Source organism: Nannospalax galili, unplaced genomic scaffold, assembly GCF_000622305.1.
Source record: "Nannospalax galili isolate Female #2095 unplaced genomic scaffold, S.galili_v1.0 scaffold627, whole genome shotgun sequence".
In the NCBI taxonomy this organism is placed as follows: Eukaryota; Metazoa; Chordata; class Mammalia; order Rodentia; family Spalacidae; genus Nannospalax; species Nannospalax galili.
Genome location: NW_008355786.1, coordinates 1,020,755 through 1,040,927, shown reverse-complemented (window position 1 = coordinate 1,040,927; position 20,173 = coordinate 1,020,755). Strand labels below are relative to the sequence as shown.

General features: G+C 45.7%; 1 protein-coding gene across 2 annotated transcripts in view; it reads right to left on the bottom strand.

The window, feature by feature from the left end:
* Positions 1 to 20,173, bottom strand: part of Ctxnd1 (cortexin domain containing 1) — a 68,823-nt gene that overhangs the window by 39,536 nt on the left and 9,114 nt on the right. Inside the window, exon 1 of one of the 2 annotated variants that reach the window (XM_029556271.1) lies at positions 13,855 to 13,875. The exons of the other annotated variant lie outside the window; for it this stretch is intronic. The gene's annotated coding sequence lies outside the window, so the exon portion shown is untranslated. Of the gene's footprint in view, positions 1 to 13,854; positions 13,876 to 20,173 lie in introns of those variants that run through there. 2 annotated transcript variants of the gene reach the window in all.

Below are 20,173 nucleotides of genomic sequence, written 5' to 3'. Positions count from 1 at the left end.
ATTCCTGATGCTGCTAATTTGTACTCTCCCTTCCTCCCTTCCTTCCTTCCTTCCTTCCTTCCTCCCTTCCTTCCTCCCACCTTCCCTTCCTTCTTCCCTTCCTCCTTCCTCCCTCCCTCCCTTCCTTCCTTCTTCCCTTCCTCCCTCCCTCCCTTCCTTCCCTCCTTCCTGCCTCCCTCCCTTCCTTCCTTCTTCCCTTCCTCCCTCCCTCCCTTCCTTCCCTCCTTCCTGCCTCCCTCCCTTCCTTCCTTCTTCCCTTCCTCCCTCCCTCCCTTCCTTCCCTCCTTCCTGCCTCCCTCCCTTCCTTCCTTCTTCCCTTCCTCCTTCCCTCCCTTCCTCCCTTCTTCTCTTCCTTCCTTCCTCCCTCCCTCCCTTCCTTCTTCCCTTCCTTCCTTCCTTCCTTCCTTCCTCCCTCCTTCCCTCCCTCCCTGCCTCCCTCCCTCCCTTCCCCCTCCCTTCCTTCCTCCTTCCTCCCTTCCTTCTTCCCTTCCTTCCTTCCTTCCTTCCTTCCTTCCTTCCTTCCTTCCTCCCTCCCTCCCTTCCTTCCTCCCTTCCTTCTCCTTTTTTCAACTTATCTACTTTATTATTCCCTAAAATAAACACCTCTTGACTTTTTTGTTTTCTATTTTGTTGCTTTGGCCTTGTTGTTTTATCTCTTGTCTTTGATTTTCTTTGTGTTTAATGTACCTCTCTTTTTCTACCTTACTGAGTTGGAAGCTTTCATCATTGATTTTAGATCTTCCCTCTTTTCTAAAATCTTCATTTGGAGCTGTTAATGTTCTTCTGACAGAGCTGTAACCTACAGGCTCAGAAAGTTTTCTACTTTATATTATTTTCTTCTTTGACTCACCGGTAGCTAGAGGGTGTTATTGAGTTTCCAAGCATTTAGAATGCTTTTAGCTATCTTCTTGCCCCTGGCCATTCTGCTCTTAATCTGTGCATCCACCTCACTCTGGGCTCATATGGGAGGTCTTCAAGTTGATTTTCCATCAATCCCAATGGCCACAGACCCCAAGCCTCCACCACTCTCAGCTCCTCTGCACTTCTCCCCCTCCAAGTCTGTTAATAAGAGAAATTAGGAGACAGTCTTTGATCTCTTCCCATACCCTCTGCCTTTCAGTCCTGCCTGCTTTGTTTAACTTCCCCTGTGCCCGCTTCTCTTCCTGAATACACACTACCTTGTTAAGGACATGAACACGGGGGAAAGACCAGGGGGAAGATTTATGAGCCAAATTCTGTAAACTGGTTTGTGATTTGCTCAATAAGGAAGGAAATAAGCGAGTTTGGAAGATTGATTTTCCAGGAGAAAGCCTGGCTGCCAAGGCTGTTTTTCTGCTGTGTCATGGTATTTTGATTGTCAGTCACTGACTGTCCCTGTGGCCTTTTGTTTTGTATGTCACCTGTCATAGTCTCTTCATCTCCCTGTGGGTCCTGTTCTCAACATCATAACCCCTGGAGTGAGAAAGAACATATTAACTTTGTAAAAGTATCTCCCATCTTAGAACAATGGAAAGGTCTGTGCATGAGAACATCAGCCGCTGCTATTTGTGCATAATTTATACCCTAGAAGAGTCAATTTAGCATGAATCAATAGTGGGGATATTGTAGCTATTCAGCCATGCACGTTCACAAAGCTGTTGAAATCTCAGGTACCTTGGGTGACATGGAGCTTCTGAGACCAGGGGAGGCCAGAACCATAGAGATCAGCAGTGACTCCTGTTGTGACTGGAGAGAAGATAGGTGGGTGTGGGGGAGCATGGCTGCCAGAAGGGGGTGGATTTGACTGTGGAAAGCATGGAAGGCCAAGCAGGAGAAATAGTGGACTGTGAACACATCATGGCAGTGAGGCCAAGCAAAGTGGGGCTTGCAATGGACACAGGAGCACCCTGGCTTCTATGACTCACTCCCCATTTGTGTCTCAGAGAAATTGATCAGGAACTTTGCAATCTCCAAATATCTTAAACCAGTGGCTGAAGGTATTTTTAGAGACTTGGGTTTATGTTCTAATCTGATTGCCAGTCATCTTCTGCCCTTATGTAATTATGTACCATTTACATTGTTAAGCCCTGGCAGACAACTTTCAATTGATTTTTTTTTTCTTCTTGAAACAGAGTATCATTGTACAGCCCAGGCTGGCCTCAAATGTGCAATATTCCTGCCTCAGCCTTCCAAGTGCTGGAATTACAGTTGCGAGCCATTATACTTGGCCATGATGGATTTTTTTAATGGAATCATCCTTCTTCTTCAAACTAAGACACTGAGTTGAATGACAGGTTAGGTAGTGACAGTCCTCGTGGAAATGTGACATAAAAGCTTCTGCTCAAGCTTCCTTTTGTGGAAACCCTTTACAGCCCTCCTGGTACCTCATTCATGGCTGAGCTCCTACATATCACAACCCTAAGTAACAGCCTTCCCCCAACACCCAGCCTTGGGGCAATGGGAGGGTGCTGATGGGGAAGAGGGTATAAAGATGATATAGATGCTGTATATGAAATACACAAAAACTCACTATATATATATATATATATATATATGCTCAAAAAGAAAATAATAAAAACAAGCCACTGAACCAAAAAAAAAAATGAAATGGTGTCTGAGGGAAATATATATAAATACACAGTTTGTGTTTTTATACAGTTTTCTTCTGTAGATGTCCAGTTCTCCAGCAAGATGTCCCCATCCTCCAGGATGTGCTCCCACCTGGCTCTCTGTGGGGGCCTCCTCACAGCACAGCTGCTGCTCTCCTCTGACAAGGGGACATAGTAAAAGGACCAAGTTCCCTAAGACTCATTCCTCCCTACCCAAAGTGAGCATGAGGGCCAGGGCCTCAACTGGGCTGGTCAGAACCAGTCTGTGCCAGCTCAGACGTTGCAGGTACAGATTCTGGGGAAGCTTCTCAAACCTACATCCCTCACAATGACTTACACTAACTACAGGGAGCAACAAGCCACTGGCTTGGTGGTTTCAGGGAGCGAATAATCACTCTGAAATTAATAGTCCTTTAAAGGCAGCAGCCACAGAAGCCATGCATGTCCAGCAGGATTGCATCTGTAGAGATGTTTTCCAGGACAGACAGTTCCCTCAAGAACCCACAGGGCTGATCCATAGCTCTTAAGTGGCCAGAAATGGAATCACCATCAAAGTTCCTTGTTTCCTCCTTCATCCCCATGAACAGAGGGAAATGCATTCTCAGAAAAGGAGTGGTCCTGCTGGGGAGAAGGTGAGCAACCCTGTGTGAAACACTGAGCAGCTCCTCCCCAGCATAGCTGTCATGGAGGTCTGGGTCTTTGTATGTAGGACACAAGGCAGAAATCAAGAAACAAAGAAAACACAGTCCCCTCACTAGAGTGCATTTGCATACCTCATGTGTACCCTTTGGGGACACACATGGATTATGGAAACCTGACATTTTGGAGGCTGGCCCTCTGCGACTTATCTTCCAAGTTAAGATAAAATTTGGAAAATAAATCATTATTGGTGTGCTATTTTAATCCAAAAAATGCACTAAATCAGTGGGGTGATTAGGGTTGGGGTGTTTGAGAATCAGGGCAGGGGTGGAGTTGGGGATACAGTGAGATAGGGCTGTGTTATACACAATATAGAAAAATAAAAACCACAATTCCATTCTCTGATACTTTGCAAAATCACTGTCAAAATGTCCCTGTATCACACACAGCAAAGGCTGTTCTCCAATACTCCACAGTGCACCCAGCCACTTTGATCACACATCTACTACATTCTGTTCTTTATTTCCTAGCCATAGATTTCTCCAAAGAGACTGCAACAGTGAGATGCAAAGAGCTTTAAGCTGGAAGCCAGTCCTCAAGGATTAAATAATGGCGCTGCCCTTTGGTGGCTGTGTGACTTTGGACAGATAACATTTAGCTAGGCGTCTTCCTCTGCTTTCAGCAGCTTCCAGCTGCTTCTTCTGAGGTTTCAATAGGAGGAAGGGGAAGGACTCTTGACACAGCTGCAGGAGGTAGGCACAAAGCATCCCTCCTAACCCAGCCAAGCAGATGTAGTCAGTGTGTGGGCCTCCTGTATTCTTCAACCCATAGATGTTGGTGGAGACCTGGGACAGCTGGAGTCCCAGAAGCCTAAGGAGCAAGTTTCTATCTCCTAGTATGCAAAAGGCCTCTTATGGCGAGCTGTGGAAGGGATATAGGAGAGGTATACCCCAGAGCCAAGGGCCATGGTACATCTGAGCCCTTGGCTGAGTGCTGGCCAGGAGGCTGGCCTCCTTGGCTCAGCATCTCATGAGGCACTCACCCTAAATCACACTCATTTGCATAACCTAGTTGTGGGTTTGGTTGACTGGGGCAGCAGGCATGCTGGGAGTGGCCTAATGAGACTGGAAAGCTGCAGGGGAAATCAAGTGCCAGTTTCCATTTTCAGCCTGACCTCTCTCCTGAGGAGGCTTACCATTGAACAGCCTCACTGAATATTACCCTGGCTCCAAAAGGTCCTCATTGTGTGGTCAAGACCCACAGCCCTTTCTACTGCCTTACATCATAGCATGACTCTGCCTCCCTTTTTCGCCCCAACTGGCCTGTGTGTGGTTCTGCTTTTTGCCCACCAGGAGGCCTGGAGCACATCCCTCATCCCCTTCAAACCTCAGCTTGCTCTTTTGCTAAATGGGACACACAGTAATGACCTTATGATCTTGTAGGGTGGTGGGAGGAGCAAGCTGGTAGGTACACCTGGCTCACAGGACACACCACACTGCACATTCAGGCAACTGTCCACTTTTGGCTGGGAGCTATCCAAAATTCCTCAGGTTCAGATTGTTAGTACATGTCCCCAAACAGCATGCTTGATGGCATGGGATGAAGAGCACCCCGAGTGCTCCCAAGAGAGTAGGGAACCCCCTAGAACATGTCCCCTGCCCCAGGGATTCCCACAGTGTGGTGGAGCAGGCTAGCAAGTTGCTGCCAATGGCCAGATCTAGTTTCCAGTCAGGAGCCAAGAATGGCTTTGGAACTTTAAAATGCTTAGAAAAAAATTAAAGGATCAAAATCATGAAAAGTGCAAATATTGTGAAATTCAATTTCTGTGTCTATAGGTGGCAGGGCACAGCCTTACCTCTCGACCCACAGGCATTTGTAGCTGCCCTTATGACTGCCAGTGGAGTAGCTATGAAAGAATACAGGGGCTGCAAGTTACGGATTTCCTCTCTGGCCCTTTATAGAACTCTACACCGATTCCTGTCAGAAGTTCTGAGGGATCCAGTTTAACTGTTTTACGATCAGTGTTTCCTACATGTATATAGGACATCTTTCTTGTGATCACATCTTTCTTGTCTTCCAGGTCATAGATTGGCACCCAAACAGTCAGTGATGCTAGGCAAAAGTGCCTGGGGTCCTTCTTCATCTCTCACTCACCCTCCGTGCCCCCACCCCTGCCTCCCAACCCTGTGCTCTGCCTTCTTGATCTGGCCCACTCAGCTCTTGTCTTCCAGTTCTCTCCTGTGTCCAAGTCCTCTATGCCTGGGTCCTCATGGTCTCTCACTACTTCATGGTCTCTTATCACCCACCTCTAATCCTATGTCCACTGCCAGATAAAGTGTCCCAAGTGGTTGCTAATTGTTTCACAGGGCTGATTCCAACCCACCACGGCTGAGCCTTCTGTTTTTCTATGTGAATCCTACTGCAGGCCACTGCCTTGCCCCACTGTCCCTGAACCTGCGGTACTTTTGTTCACATCAGTCCCTGCACGTGGACTGTCCATCCTCATTGCCAGCCAGAGTTTGCAGGCCTGGCTCCCTTTCCCTTTCCTCCAGAAGCCTTTTTTCCTGGGTCCCATTACAAAGGTACAATTACTATGAGGCTAGCAGCCAACTTAAGTTTCAGTGGCCCTCACTTGCATGAGCCCCTTCTAAAACCCAGGAAGGCACCTCAACATATGTTGAGGTACCTCAACAGTATGTTTACATGCCCCCTATTTTAGCAAAATTTCCAGAAGTTAGATACAGTAGCTGCAGTTGATGAGAACCATGGCCTTCTGTGCCAGTTCCCTGACTTGCTAACATCTGCAAGTCCATGATTATCTACAGCATTTTGGGGATCAGACTATGGAGAAATTGAGCTGGGATTGCATTTCATTTGGATTTAGTGGCACGTATTTACTTAGCTCATCATGGCTTAGCAAAATGAGTTCAGGTATAGCAAGGTTTCAAAGGGTATTCAATGATAGGGAGGATTCAAGCCCTCGCTTTTCTGTTAGCCGTTAAAACATACTGTATTCACTTGTATGCTCAGCAACTTATCAACAGACCTTGATTCCTTGATTAAAGGCAGGCTAGTCTGTGCTTAGAGACCTGACAATGTCTAATGCTGTTTTCCACCCTCCATTTATTCCCATGTATCTTCTTCTCCCCTCTCATTCCCTGGGATGTCCCAGCCTCTTGCCACATTCTTTTCTTGAACTGAAGTGGTTCAATCATCTGTGAGGTTCTTCTTAACATTGTGCTGACTCAACATGAAATACTGACTCCCAGGAAGACAAGAGGCAGTTCATCTCATCTCACAGTATGTGAACACCAAAGACGACCAGTTAATGAGTGTCATCAATTCACAGGGTCATTAAGATTCATCATGCCTGAGAAAATTGGAAATGCCTAGAAATCTTACAGTCTAGCTATGAAAGAATGTTGACAAGGGTTTCCTCATAGACATTCCAAGACATTATTGGTAATGAGTTATGAAGTTAATTTTTTCTTAAGCTAAGTCAATAAAGTATGATCAACTATGCAGGTAGACTGCATTTTTTATAGAAATGATTATATAAAGGTAATTGAGATATGAAGAGAAGACCAAAGATCAAACAAAACATGTTTTAAACTATCATGGAAGTAGACCAAGCAGTTAAATTTTAATATATATATTTATTTATTTTATGTGTATGAGTATGTTGCCTACATGTAAGTGCACCCGTGTCATGCAATGCCCATGGAGGCCAGAAGAGGGCATCAAATTCCCCTGGACCTGCCATTATGGACAGTTGTTAGCTGTCATGTGGATGCTGGGAATTGAACCTGGGTCCTCTGCAAGAATAGTTAATGCTCTTAATCACTGAGCCATCTCTCCAGGCCCTGCAGTTAACTTTCTTAAAGGAATGCTTAGGGATTGGAGAGATACCACCATAGGAAAGCGCTCACACTACTCTTGCAGAGGACCCAAATTCAGTTCCCAGCACCCATGTCAGGTGTCTTACAACTGCCTGTAACTCCAGCTCCAGGGGATCAGAAAGAAACCTTCTTCTGGCCTCCGTGGGCATTCACATGCCTCTCTGCACACATACATATACACACATATACATAAATAATAAAAAAATAAATCCAAAAATGTGGTGCTTATTTTTCATAGTTTTGTGAGGTCTGTGATGCTCTTCCTTTTTTACCAAAAAGAACAGAAAATTAAATCTTTTTATTATTTGTAATTTGCTATGACTTTTCTCATTCCAAACGTTTACTTAAAAAAATACAGGAGTTGGCTATTTATTCAATTTTTCATTTTTTCTTGATTATTTTAAAATTAGAATGAAAAACAATAGATTTCATGATGGCCATTATGGCCTATTCATACATAATTTGTTTTTCTTGATCCTGCTGCCCCTTCACTGATCTTCAGTCCGTTTTTCCTATCCTTCTACCCCCAGCAGTCCCATTCTGGCTTCATGTCGTATATAACCTATGACCCTCCCCCTCTTCCTTAAATCCTCTTTTTCCTCTCACATGGTCCCCTTCCTGGTTTCATGACCTACTCCCACACTCACACCCACATATATACTCATATATGAAAATTAAAAGCTAAGATCTGCATATGACAATGACTATCTGGTATGTGTCTTTCAGAGTCTGGGTTACTTCACTTAATATTTTCCAGATACATTAATTTTCCTGCAGATTTCATAATTTCAGTTTTCTTTGTGTCCAAATTTCTTTTTTCAGTGTCTTTCACTTCCATGGTTAAATTTATTTTGGGGTATTTAATTACTTATTTATACGAAGCTATTGTGAATGGGATTTTTCTCCTGATTTTTTTTTGTAGCAAGAACATTATTGATACATAGAAAAGCTACAGATTTTATATGCTGATTTTGTATTTTGCTTTCACAATTTGTATTACACTATTTAAAAAGACTTCCCAAATTTCATAAACTTCAGGAACAATAAACCTTACATCTGCTTCTGTCTCAGCAGGACCGAGTTCTCTCTCTGTGTTGATCTTTTGCTTGCCTGTCTTGCCCAGTGTCCTCTAAGGGACACAGCTCAGGTCTGCTATTAAACTGATACAAGCTTGCTCAGTTTGGTTGCACACTCTTCTCATAACTATTGGTGGTACTCCTCCTACCCCCAGCTTTTAGCAGCAGAGTCAGTTCCAATTCATCATGTAAAGCTGAATCTTTCCCCTCTGAGAACTTTCCAGACATCCTGTTAAGAAGAACAGGATCTTAGAAGCTGATTTGTTTCACTGATTCATTGACAAGAGCTCTTAAAAATGCATCTGCTTATTGGAGACTCTCTGTACAAAATAAAAAATCAGTAGCAAATGCCACTTAAAGTGAAAATAAATCTAACTAATAAAGGCACACACTGCAATTACTGTCACTTAAAGATAATCAGGCAGCAGTGTGACTTTTCCTCTCGGCTCCTGGGCATCTAGGGGTAGAGCTTCCCCAGGACAAGCTTGTCTTCCTTTGTTTTCTTATCTTGCTCTGCCAGGCCCTGAATTAGCTTCTAGGGATACACATCCTACAGAGACATGCTAGGTATCCCCAAAAATACTGAAACTCCACAAACATGGCTGCTGGTCCCAGAGTCCTGAACCTGGCTATGGGCTCTGCACTTCACCGTGTGCATACTGCCCAGGCCTATTATAAGGAAAGTTGGGTGATCATTCTGGTAGAAACAGAAGCAGCCAGTATCAGCCACCAACAACTAGGACTTAGGGCTGAATGTTCCTGTGTGGCAGCGAAGGCCTGGAGTGACTGATAACCTTGGCACCTCCCCAGGGTCAGGGCAGGAGGACCCTCCAAGAGCATACGGAGGAGGCTTCCCACCTGGAGTGTCCCCACTCTGGGAGAATGAGTGGGGCTTGGACAGGAGGAGATAGCAGAAAATGCACCCCAATTTTCCATGTCCAGATTTTCTAAGAGCAGCAGGCTTCTAGATGGAAGAACTTGCCTGTCCTCTGCGCCTCTTCTCCTTCCCCCACCTTCTCTATTCATGCTAGTCTCTAATTCCCTAACCTCTTAAAACGATGTGGGATTTCCAACTTTTATGTCTTGTTCAACAGACTTTTCTGCTTGAAAAGCCCAGGAAATATTTCAAGGCCAAGTTCAAATACCATGTCCTCTGATTTTAACTGAGAATACCCTTTTGAGTTTAAGATGTCTGGCTTTCCATGTTTATGTAAAGGCTTTGGCAGCTGTGAGGGAAGGGACTCACAAGGGACTGGTATAAGTGGGCACTGAATGACCATGCAGGGTGGGTATGGCAGTCACTCTGCCTCCCATCCCTCCCCCGCCCCCCCCATTACAGGAATGACTAGGCTGTAGAGTCACAGGTGCTCATAAGTGCTGGGTGTACTTGTCTGGAAGGAAAGCTGCTTGCCTGCCCCCTCCACCCACAGCACACTGATGGTAATGTACAGTCAAAGCTGTGCATCCTGATGGTCAGTACGTTCTGAAATCCACCAGGCCCAGCCTCCTCTGGGAAGTCTGTCTAGAGCAGATTGAGACGGAGGAGTAGAAATGCCAAAGTCAAGTTCTTTCCCAACCACACAGAACACTGATGTGCACAATAATAGCATGCCCTCTCTTCTACCTGGTTCCTCTCTTGCAAATGCTGTCATGTCCATATCCCACTTTTTCATGCCAGCATCACCCTGAGTGGGCAGGTTGGGGACAAGTTGAGGAAATGGAGACTCAGAGGGACTGCTCAAACTGGATAGGTCACTGAGTCTGTTTATATGTTACATGCTATTCAGATTGTGAAAATCTGGGGGGACCTAAAGAGACAGGGTCTTGAACCTGTAAGATAGTCACTCTGAGAGACTATCTGAAATGCGTTTCTGTAACACAGGAGAGGAGGTGGTCCAGGGAGACAAGGAAATAAGGGTTTTATTTATTCTTCCCCTTTGGGTTCTGGGCTTGAACCCAGGGCCTTGCACATTCTATGAAATTACCCTACCACTGAGCTACATCCCTAGTCTGTGGCTTTTGAAGGCAGGCATAGTCTTGCTACCCAGCTCAGACTAGCGTGGAACTTGGGAAGCAGCCCAGGCTGCCTTCAACTGTGTGCTTCTCCCATCTCTACCTCTCAGACACTTGGAATCTAGGCATGTATCACTTCATCTATCCGAGGGCAGAGGTTAGTGGCAAACAGTATAAAGACCTCAGCGTTTGGACCCCACAGGCAGGAAGGGGAAGCCAAGCTGTGCCTCCATCTGGGTCCTCTTCTACCTGAACAGCTCTGATCTGACTCTGAACTGGGGAAATCCCTAAGATTAAAATCTACAGCAACTGCATCTTACTAATCAATGCCCATGAAGCATTTAAACAAAAGGTCACAAAACAGTGTCCATCATGTTGATCTGAGCAAAGTTATGTGATGTTTGGGCTGCAAAATGTATGCTCAATTTGTTTTGTTTGAAAGAACTTTCACTGGAAGGTTTCACATAAAACTTGGTATTTCTGCATTTGGAAGATGGTCTGCTATGCTTGGGCTGTAGTTTAGAGCAGGAATACATGGCTGAAGTTGAGTCACTAGCATCCTTCAGACTGTCAGAGGTTTGTTTTCCAGAGTCCCTACTCCCTGCCCTTCAGACCTACCCACTTCAGTCATTCATGACAGTTGCCTAGGTTCCACAGACATCTGATTTTGCCACCCAGGAATGTGTGAGTTTCAAGGAGCAGCCATGAATTCGAGCCTGCAAGCTTTGTTGTTCTGAGAGCTTAGGAGTAATGGATCCATAAGAGATTTGGTCTATAATCACATGAGCTATGGCTTCCACTTGCCAATTCTGAGGTGATGTGAAGGGCACCTGACTGTTTCCCTTGACTTGCCACTCAGTACAGATGTCAGTCAGTGTTGCCAGCAAGGTCTGGCTGTGGGGGCTCCAGGGACTCCTGTGTGGCCTACAGGTGGAGGACTCCAATAAACCATTCTAGGTTGGCAAAGCCAAAGTTATGTTCCCTGAATTTGAGGTATAGTTCACATCAGACAGTGGCTATTCTAATGGCACCTTGGGGATTACCTTTGACAATTTTCACTTGAGCATTTTCTCTGGGATAAGTTCTAGAACCCTAGAAGGAAGACATGGGTAGCCAGTTGGGCTGGGGTGGGACAGAGTCCAATAATGGCAGCGTCTTCACAGGATGGTGTCCCCAGGCAGTAGCACATCCTTTGTACAAGTGGCCAGAGTTATTCTCTAGGGCTAAGCAGTAGGTAACACAGTAAGAGAAGCCATTCTTCACTATCCTCATCCTCCTTACCTGTTTTCTTGAAAAATTTAGCTGTAAAACCCCTTCTTCCTCCATCCCATGGGTAAGAAGAAAAAGAATAAAGACTAAGCTGCTCTGTATTAGGTTGGGTCCACCTATTACCAGTGGGATGAGCTCCTTCAGATTTCTCCTGGTGATGGTAACACCACATTTCTGGGGCTGACAACTTGGCAGGAACAGACACATGAATGAACCTGCTTAAGTGGAAAGAGCAGTTTACAAGCATCTAGGAGAGAGTAGTAGATGACAAAGAGGAGTCTGGCTGTGCTGGGTCTAGCCATCTGATGCTCGTTTATCCCTCCATCTCCACATTCTAGTCACCAAGGATGTAGGAAATGGGAAGATAATCCAGCTGTTATTCATTACCTTTGCCTGCTAGGAATCCTTGAAAATGTCTATTTGGTTTTAGCTGAACATAAAGCAATTGTACTCAGCCTCTGCCAAGGCTTTCTTCCCTCTAAGCCCAGAAATCTTCTGAGGAACAGATGAGGCTGGAGAATGTGTGCAATGCCCTGCCTGAAGATAGTGACAGGTGTGTGGCAGAAGGATATGTCAGTATCAACAGGAGCTGCAGTGATCTTTACAACATTCTTAACAAACAAAACCACTAGGGAAATAGCCTGACATAGGGGTGGCTGAGGGAGGCTTGGTCAGAATACACCTACTTCTCAGCTAAGTCGCTTTTAGGGTAGTCCAGACCCCATATCCCAGAAGGAGCACACAACCTGGAGAGGGCTTCAGTTTTAGGAAGTTCAAAGCATTTCCTTCTTCAAGATTCAATAGACTTTCTTCTGAGTCAGTGCAGCTGGGCTCACATCAAACATGATGCATGAGACCAGGGGCTTTGGACAACTTTGGAAACAAGAGTGAATCCAGCACAGATGACATCCTCTGAGGTGGGATCCAAGGTGACTCGAATAATTAGAAACTTCTCTCTGATAAGTTCCTGGCAATGCTGATGCTACAGTTAGGTCCTAAAGCCTGTGAGTTGGAAGGGAAGGATAAGTTCAGTCCTGTGTCTGTGTCCCAGTAGCCTCCACCCAACTGGAACTGAGTGTCAGAAAAGACAATGGAGTTGGAGCCAGACCTTGGGTGTTGAGAAATGGCCGTACCCATTTATTAACAAGACTTGCATAAATCCTTTTACATATTCTGACTCAGACTCCAGGATACCTGTGGCTGATGACCAGGTTGCCCACCTCACAAAGTCAGGGTGAGGCCTGGAGGCATGACAATATATGAAACACTCTGGACAGATCCCACCAGAGATGAGAGTGTAGAGGTCAGCTGTCATCAGTATCTCCCTCTATGGGGGGTGGGGAGGCCTCTGACACCTGTCCACACTGCAACACCAAGGCCTCTCAACTCTGCCCCCAGACAGCCTCACTAGGCACATTGCCCTTGGCAATCTTTTACCTCAAGACTGATGTCAGTACAGTTCCCAAAAGGTTGGCCCGGTTATTTATTCACTAGTGACAAACATTGATTTTGGAATCTGGGACACGAATGAGCTCTTCTGGGTTGTTCTGTGAGTTTTGTCATGTGGTGATTGAAGCAGGGTTCCTGAGAAACGCCTTTCACTTATAGGTCCAGCACCTGGGCTGGGGAGACTCACAGCTGGGGCTCTGCCTGCATCTCTCTCTCTCTCCACATGTTCCCATGTGGTGCTGGGAGGCTGGCTCCTGATGTGGTAAGTCAAAGACCCACAGAGCCAGTATCCCAAGAGAAATCAGCAAAAAGTCAGCTTGGGGCTTGCTGCCTCAGTGCTGGCAAGCACACAATTTCTTTCTTCCTCCTTTTAAAAATTTTTTAAATTTTTAATTTTTTAAGTTTTATTTTAGTGTATGAGTATATTGCCTACATGTATGTAAGAGCACCTGTGTCATGCAATGCTCACAGAGGTCAGAAGAGGGCATCAGATCCCCTGGAACTGGAGTTACAGACGATTGTTAGCTGTCATGTGGGTGCTGGGAACTGAACCCGGGTCCTCTGCAAGATCAGCCAGTACTCTTAACCACTGAACCATCTCTCCAGATACCACCTGTTTTAAACAGCCTCTATTTATGTTTTCTTTCCTCATGATCTTGCTATCATACACTTTTTAAAATGTAAAGAATTTTATTAGCATTGCTTTCTTTAAGAAGTAACATGATTACGCTGAAGGACTTTGTATAGGATGGAGAATTTGGAAAGGCACTGAATGGCAAACTCACATTATAGCAACAGTGATAAATTTCACATTATTGTTGAAGCTTGGTAGTACAGCTTTGTCAGTTAATAATATTTAAAAATAATAGTGAATAATAGCAAAAAATAATTGTGAATTTTTATTCTAAAATAGAATTATACCAGTTTAATTATTGCAGTACTTTTTCCTCCTCCCTCCTCCTCCTCCTCCTCCTCCTTCTTCTTCTTCTTCTTCTTCTTCTTTTTTTTTTGTAATTTCCCAGACTGACTTTTAGCTCTAGAAGTTCAATTAGGGCATAGGTGAAGGGGCTGTAGCAGAGTAATAGAAAATTAATGGAAAAACCACTTGGTGCCTGGTAATGGGAGAGGTCTAGCATCAAGGCCTGGATGCCCAAGACCACATGTGGACTGAAGACCACAGCTGGCTCTCAGGGGAAGTGGAAGTCTGTTCTAGAGAATCAGTCTTCCCAAGAGCAGAACCTGAAAGTGAGAGAGACCTTCCCTGTTCCCAGCATAAGAGGGAAAGCCACTGCCATACACAACCTAGGACCTCAGGGGAGGGGGCTGTGGGGAATGCAGCGACTCAGAGAAGGCTGAAATTGCTGCCCAGTATTGGAAAGCCCTCCATCCCCTACTTTGTTCCACTATCAACCCACCACCAGAAGAATGTGGAACCAAAGCTCCAGGCTCATATGAGAGGGCCACAGCTCCAGCTCATGAAAGGGGACCACAGCTCAGGCTAATAGTAGGGGACCACAGCTCAGGCTCATAGGAAGGGATCACAGCTCAGGCTCAGAAAATACGACATAGCCCTGGCTCATTTCTATCTTCTTTTTTCTCACTGAGGCAGTCTCAGAGGCCCATCCAGTTTCCTGGAGAGGAGCACAGACTCCACCTTATTTTGACTGACTATAAAGGAGCCATGCTCAGTTTCAAGCCCCCCCTACCACCACCTGAAGTAACCACCATGCCTGGTTCTGTGACTCAAATCCTGCCCGGCTACACAGAGCCTCTCCAGGGTCCTTTGTGACCCGGGGATACACATAGAATCTCAGTGCTCATACCCACAGTTTACTGTGCTTCATTCTCATAGACCCCAATTTTATATAAAAAACGAATCAATAAAAACATCAAAAAACACAGAGGAGGAAAAAGCTGGAGAAGTACTGAGGTACTGGTCGCGTGTCTGGGATCACAGGTAGTGATTTCTTTTTAAATTCTCCAGCATATTCTGAAAGTTCCACATCATATACTACATCATGTATAATCCAAAAGATATTTTTCCAGAAAATAATATAGTTAAAAATGGGGGCTGGTTGTGTACTCAGTGACAGAGTGTATGCTTAGCATCATAAGACCCTGGGTTCAATCCCCCAAAGCCAAAACACAACAACAAAATGTAAATGGTAAACAATTTTTGTTGTGAATCCACAGAACTCAGTCATTAAAATTTGCTCCTCATAATTCCAAAATTCACTTTATATAAGGATTGAAACATGCACACATGCACACAGACACAGACACACAGACACACAGACACACACACAGACACACACACACACACACACACACACACACTCACAGATCGAAACTGGGGCAATTCTGGGCTTTTGCTGTGAGTGGTGACTGTTAAAAGAGACAATGGAATCAGAGCTAGGAGCCCTGTGGCTTTTTCTGTGGATCCAGCTTTCAATTTGTCCTGTGATTTTTTTTTTTTCCAGGCAAGAACAATGAAGATTGGGGCCACATGAGATGGACTGGGAAGCTCTGGCTATAGGCAGTGCTGACAACTGATGGTGTAGTGACTTTTGCAGAGAGCAGAAAATTAAGAAATGTCCTTGCAAAACCTGTCGAGGGAGCTAATGTGTGTGCCTGCATTTAGAAGGGGAAGGAGGGCACTTGCTTCTCTTTCCAGACGGTAAGCTGTGACCCTCAGGAGATTTGGAGTTTAAGTCAAGCAAGTGTACAAACTCTACTCATGTGCCCAAGCTGGGTCAGTGACTCTCCAACTTTAAAGTCTGAAGTTTATCAGAGAGTTTGTTAAAAATATGCATTACAAGGGGGCTAGAGAGATGGCTCAGCAGTTAAGAACACTGACTGTTCTTGCAGAAGACCTGGGTTCGAATCCCAGCACCCACATGGCAGCTAACAACTGTCAACTGTCCGTAACCCCAGTTCCATGGGATCGGACTGCCTCTTCTGTCCTCCGCAGGCATTGCACAACACTGGTACACTTACCTACACACAGGCAATACACACATAAACATAAAATAAAAATAATAAATAAAATATTTTTAAAAATATGCATTGCCAGTTCAGTGCCAGGAAGTTCCAGAGTAGGCGTTCAGGATTGGGCTCCTGACTCCGCATTTTAAATGACCCTCCTGGGTGATTCTTCAGGCATCCCTCTGCTGCCTTCTGCAAGGTAAGGTACCCTCTGATTGTCCAGACTCATCTGCCACAAGTATCTTTCTGGGCATGTTCAATGAGGCATATGGTGCTGGGCAGTCATACACTCTCCTTTAGAAGCTCTCCCTAATACTTAGAAGGTCAGGTTCCTATCTCCATTTCATCCAGGAGAAAAGGGATATCAGAGCAGCAAGGGAATGTATCTGTGTTCATGCACCTGGAGTGCAGTTAGAATATGAAGCCAAATCAAGGGAGTTTGACAACAGAGGCTCCTGTGCTCCCCTAAATGAATTACCTATAAAGTTCCACAACTGGTGGATATACCAGGTTGGGTCTTGACAACTAGCTCTCTCTCCTCTTTTCATTATTTTATTTTATTTTTATTTATGTGTATGAATGTTTTATTTGCATGTATATTAAGTGCACCCATGCCTGTGGAGACCAAAAGAGGGTGTCAGATCCCCTAAAATTGGAGTTACAGATGGTTGTTAGCTGCAATGTGGGTGCTAGGAACCAAACCTGGGTCCTCTGAAAGAGCAGCTGGTGCTCTTAAACTGCTGAGCCATCTCTCTAGTCCCATCCTCTCTCCATCTTTGCTCCATCTTAGTAACAGTGCCCACATGGGATGCTCTTTCCTTATGCTCCCCCTCATCGGCACTTATAAGAGGCATCTAATAGGCATGCATTTTGTCTTCTGGGAATATCCAAAGGGTTAAGTTTACAAGGTTTTGGCTGCTGATTTCTAGAGGATTCTAGAGGATGGCATCCCAGGTAGGGACATGTCCTCTGAACCATAGGATACTCCACTCAAATCCACCCTCACCACACTAACATAGAAACCCATTATCTTTCTCAGATGAAGCCTCAGAAATGAAGGAAATTTCTGAACAAGATGAATTCTCAAAGTGTTAGATTTCACTGGGCATGTATACTGATTAACAATAATGTCCTTGTTCACTTGGAGATGTGGCCGCCAGGGAGAGCAGGGCTTTCATTGCTCCATTTGCTAAAAGTAACAATTCCCCTCCATTCTTCTGCAGAGCTGAGAATGAATATGTTAATATTGTAACTAGGACACTAGGAAGGGGACACATGCCTTGACGGTGACTGAACAATTCTGCTGTAGGGTTGATGCCAGCGGAATGGAGCTCCCTTCCTGGGAGTTGGGCCCAGAATATTCATTTGTTAAGTCAATTGGCCCAGGGAAGACAAGGGCCCCACTGATACTTCAGTTAATAAGAGAGGGTAGTACTACTTTCCAGGAGTGGGCTCATCTTGGAAGATGAAGGCCATGGTATTAATGAGGGTTTGGATGGTAGGCCCACCCTGCCCTCCATGGACCTGGTATCTGCCCTCTCAGATGCAAACATCCTAAGCCTCAAGTCTCATGTTCTCTGACATCCTGGCTAAGTAAATCACACTTTGTTTAAAGCAGACAGTGGGAGGTAGACACAGACACCCCCGCTCAGACCAAGCAGCAGAGCATCAAATAACCCGGATTGGGGGGGGGGAGTTTGGGGGAAGTTTTTATACGATGCTCCTTTGGGAGAGGTGAGATCAGGAAAGAAGGGCAAACACTTCCAAGAGTTTTGCCCTCACATCCCTCCCCCAGCTTAAAACTCCCCAATGCTGCCTGTCATAGCACCCATCTAGATACCATTTCCCAAGCCAACTTCAGACCATTGTTAAGGAGGATTCTGAGGCCTCATTTGGCTCCATGATCAATTAGCAATGTCTGCTTTATGCAGATGGTGGTGTGACAAATGTGTGTCATTTATTTAGTCTTCTAGAACACAGGGAGTTCTGCCTGAACCAAAGAGTCTGTGATGCCAGAGGGAACGGGGTAAGATGATTACATGCAGTGAGGTCAATTGTCAGTTGTCAATCTCCAGATGACAAACATATGTCATCATGCCTGCCACTTTTGCTTAGTTCATTATACAGAAACTGGAAATTCATGTCCCTTGTCTGTCCCAGCCTAGGTTGCAGGGGTGGCAGCACAATTCCTGTCTCTCTCTGACCTGCTCCATCCTCTGAGGGACCTCAGGGTCCCTTCCCGTCATGCTATCCCAAGGACAGAGATAGAGTCCTTGGGACTCTAATGGAGCCAAGCACTGGGATCAGATCTTTTAGAGGCAGAATATAAAATTCTCCTAAGGTCAGAGTGCATACTCTACATGAAAACAAAATGTTGTTGAGCCATTTGCTGACTTCCTAGGGTCACATCTCCTGTCACTAGTAGGTTTCAGTGAAACAGTCTGAGAGGCTCCACTCTAAGTGGCAAAGTGTCCTTTCATTTCATCCTTTTTTCTGGGTCTGTCCTTGCCACACAAGTGGTAAAAGTTTGGAAGTCTCTCCATAAATATTCATGACAATTATAAGTCAAAAAAGCAAAACAAGAGAAAAGACTTTCATAAAAATTCCAAAAGTCTTGGGGGCCAGTGTGGGGAGCTAGGCCCTGAGGCACGAGCTGGGGGCACCTGACCTGCTCTGAGTCTAGACCTAGGGTGAGGGACAAACATAGTCCGAGACCAGCAACTGGGCAGCATACCATGAAAGGGGATGCAGACCAAGGCTCCAGGAGCTCTGAAGGATGCTCATTTGTGAGGAGCCTCTGCGAGCTCAGGGGCCTCTTACAAGCTTGTGGCTCTAGAGAGATTATGGGAGGAGCTATGTCAACCTCAGCTCTTCCTATCAGTGACACTGCCTCCCTACAGTTCCCTCAGAATGGGTTTCCCAAAGATGCATTCCCTGGAAGGGCTTGAAGCATTGTAGTCAAGGGTACACAGCAAAGACTCTTCAGGGAATGCCTAGCCACAGAAGCTTCTACTAAGCACCACTGCCCATTGAGAAGCCACAGGAACAGACTATGGGAGGGAACAGAAATAAAGCATCTGATCCAAGCACTGTATGTATCAAACACCTGCTGTATGCTGGGCTTATTAATATGAATCATCAGTTCCAATTCCCACATCATCCCAGCAAAGAAGGTAGTATTTCTCCAGTTTATAAATACAGAAACGGAGTCCTAGGGACAGAGAGGAGCTTTCAGGAAATAATGGATACAGTCAAGGCCAAGTACAAAGGGGCTAGTCTTCAGGCCCCCAAACATGAAAGATCCTATGTAATTTAGTCTTCAGAAAGTAGAAGTAATCATGGTAAGCATGCCTCCATGTTTTTTTAATACTGACACTCTCAGATTTTTCCTCTAAGCAACCTCATGCCATGAGTATAGCTCAGGGGAAAAGAGCATCATCTTCAAAATCAGATACCCTAGTCTGGACCCCAATTCTCTTATCCTTGATCAGACTTGACTAATTCAGGTAGCTCCTCTCATCATCAGTTTCCTCATCAAAAAAATGGAGATAAAAATGTTCCCCTAAGCTTCCCTGAGCCTGCAGGACCCTCCGCATGCCTCTCTCCTACCCACAGGCCTCTCTCCAGGGTAAGTCCATTGCGCCCTCCATGCCTTGACTCCCCCAGCCTCATTCACCCTCCCATCTCCATTGCGATTCTCTCCTCTGAGTATGGGTCTTTCCCCATTCCTTGTCTTGGGGCCCCAGACACCTGGGGAACCAATAAGCCTTCCTGATACTTTTCATCCAGACCAATGTAGTGCCTTCTCTGGGCCCCAGGAGCACTGCTTCTGGGCCTGGCCCTGCCCTTACCTCCCTCTGCTTCCCTGGGCCTGCAGGACCCTCTGCAGGCCTCTCTCCTACCCACAGGCCTCTCTCCGGGGTAAGTCCTTTGCACCCTCTGTGCCTTGACTCCCTCAGCCTCATTCACCCTCCCATCTCCACCTCAGTTCTCTCCTCCGAATTTGGGACCTGACCATTCCTTGTCTTGGGGCCCCAGACACCTGGGATACCAGTACTGCTCGCTGATCCTTTTCATCCAGACCAACATAGTGCCTTCTCTGGGCCCCAGGAGCACTGCTTCTGGGCCTGGCCTCGCCCTCACCTCCCTCTGCTTCCCTGGGCCTGCACTACCTGGATGCCCTCTTCCTGGGACTCTGGAGCTGACCTTTCCTCTTCCTGATCCTTTGCATCCAGACCAACCCAGCTCCTCAGTG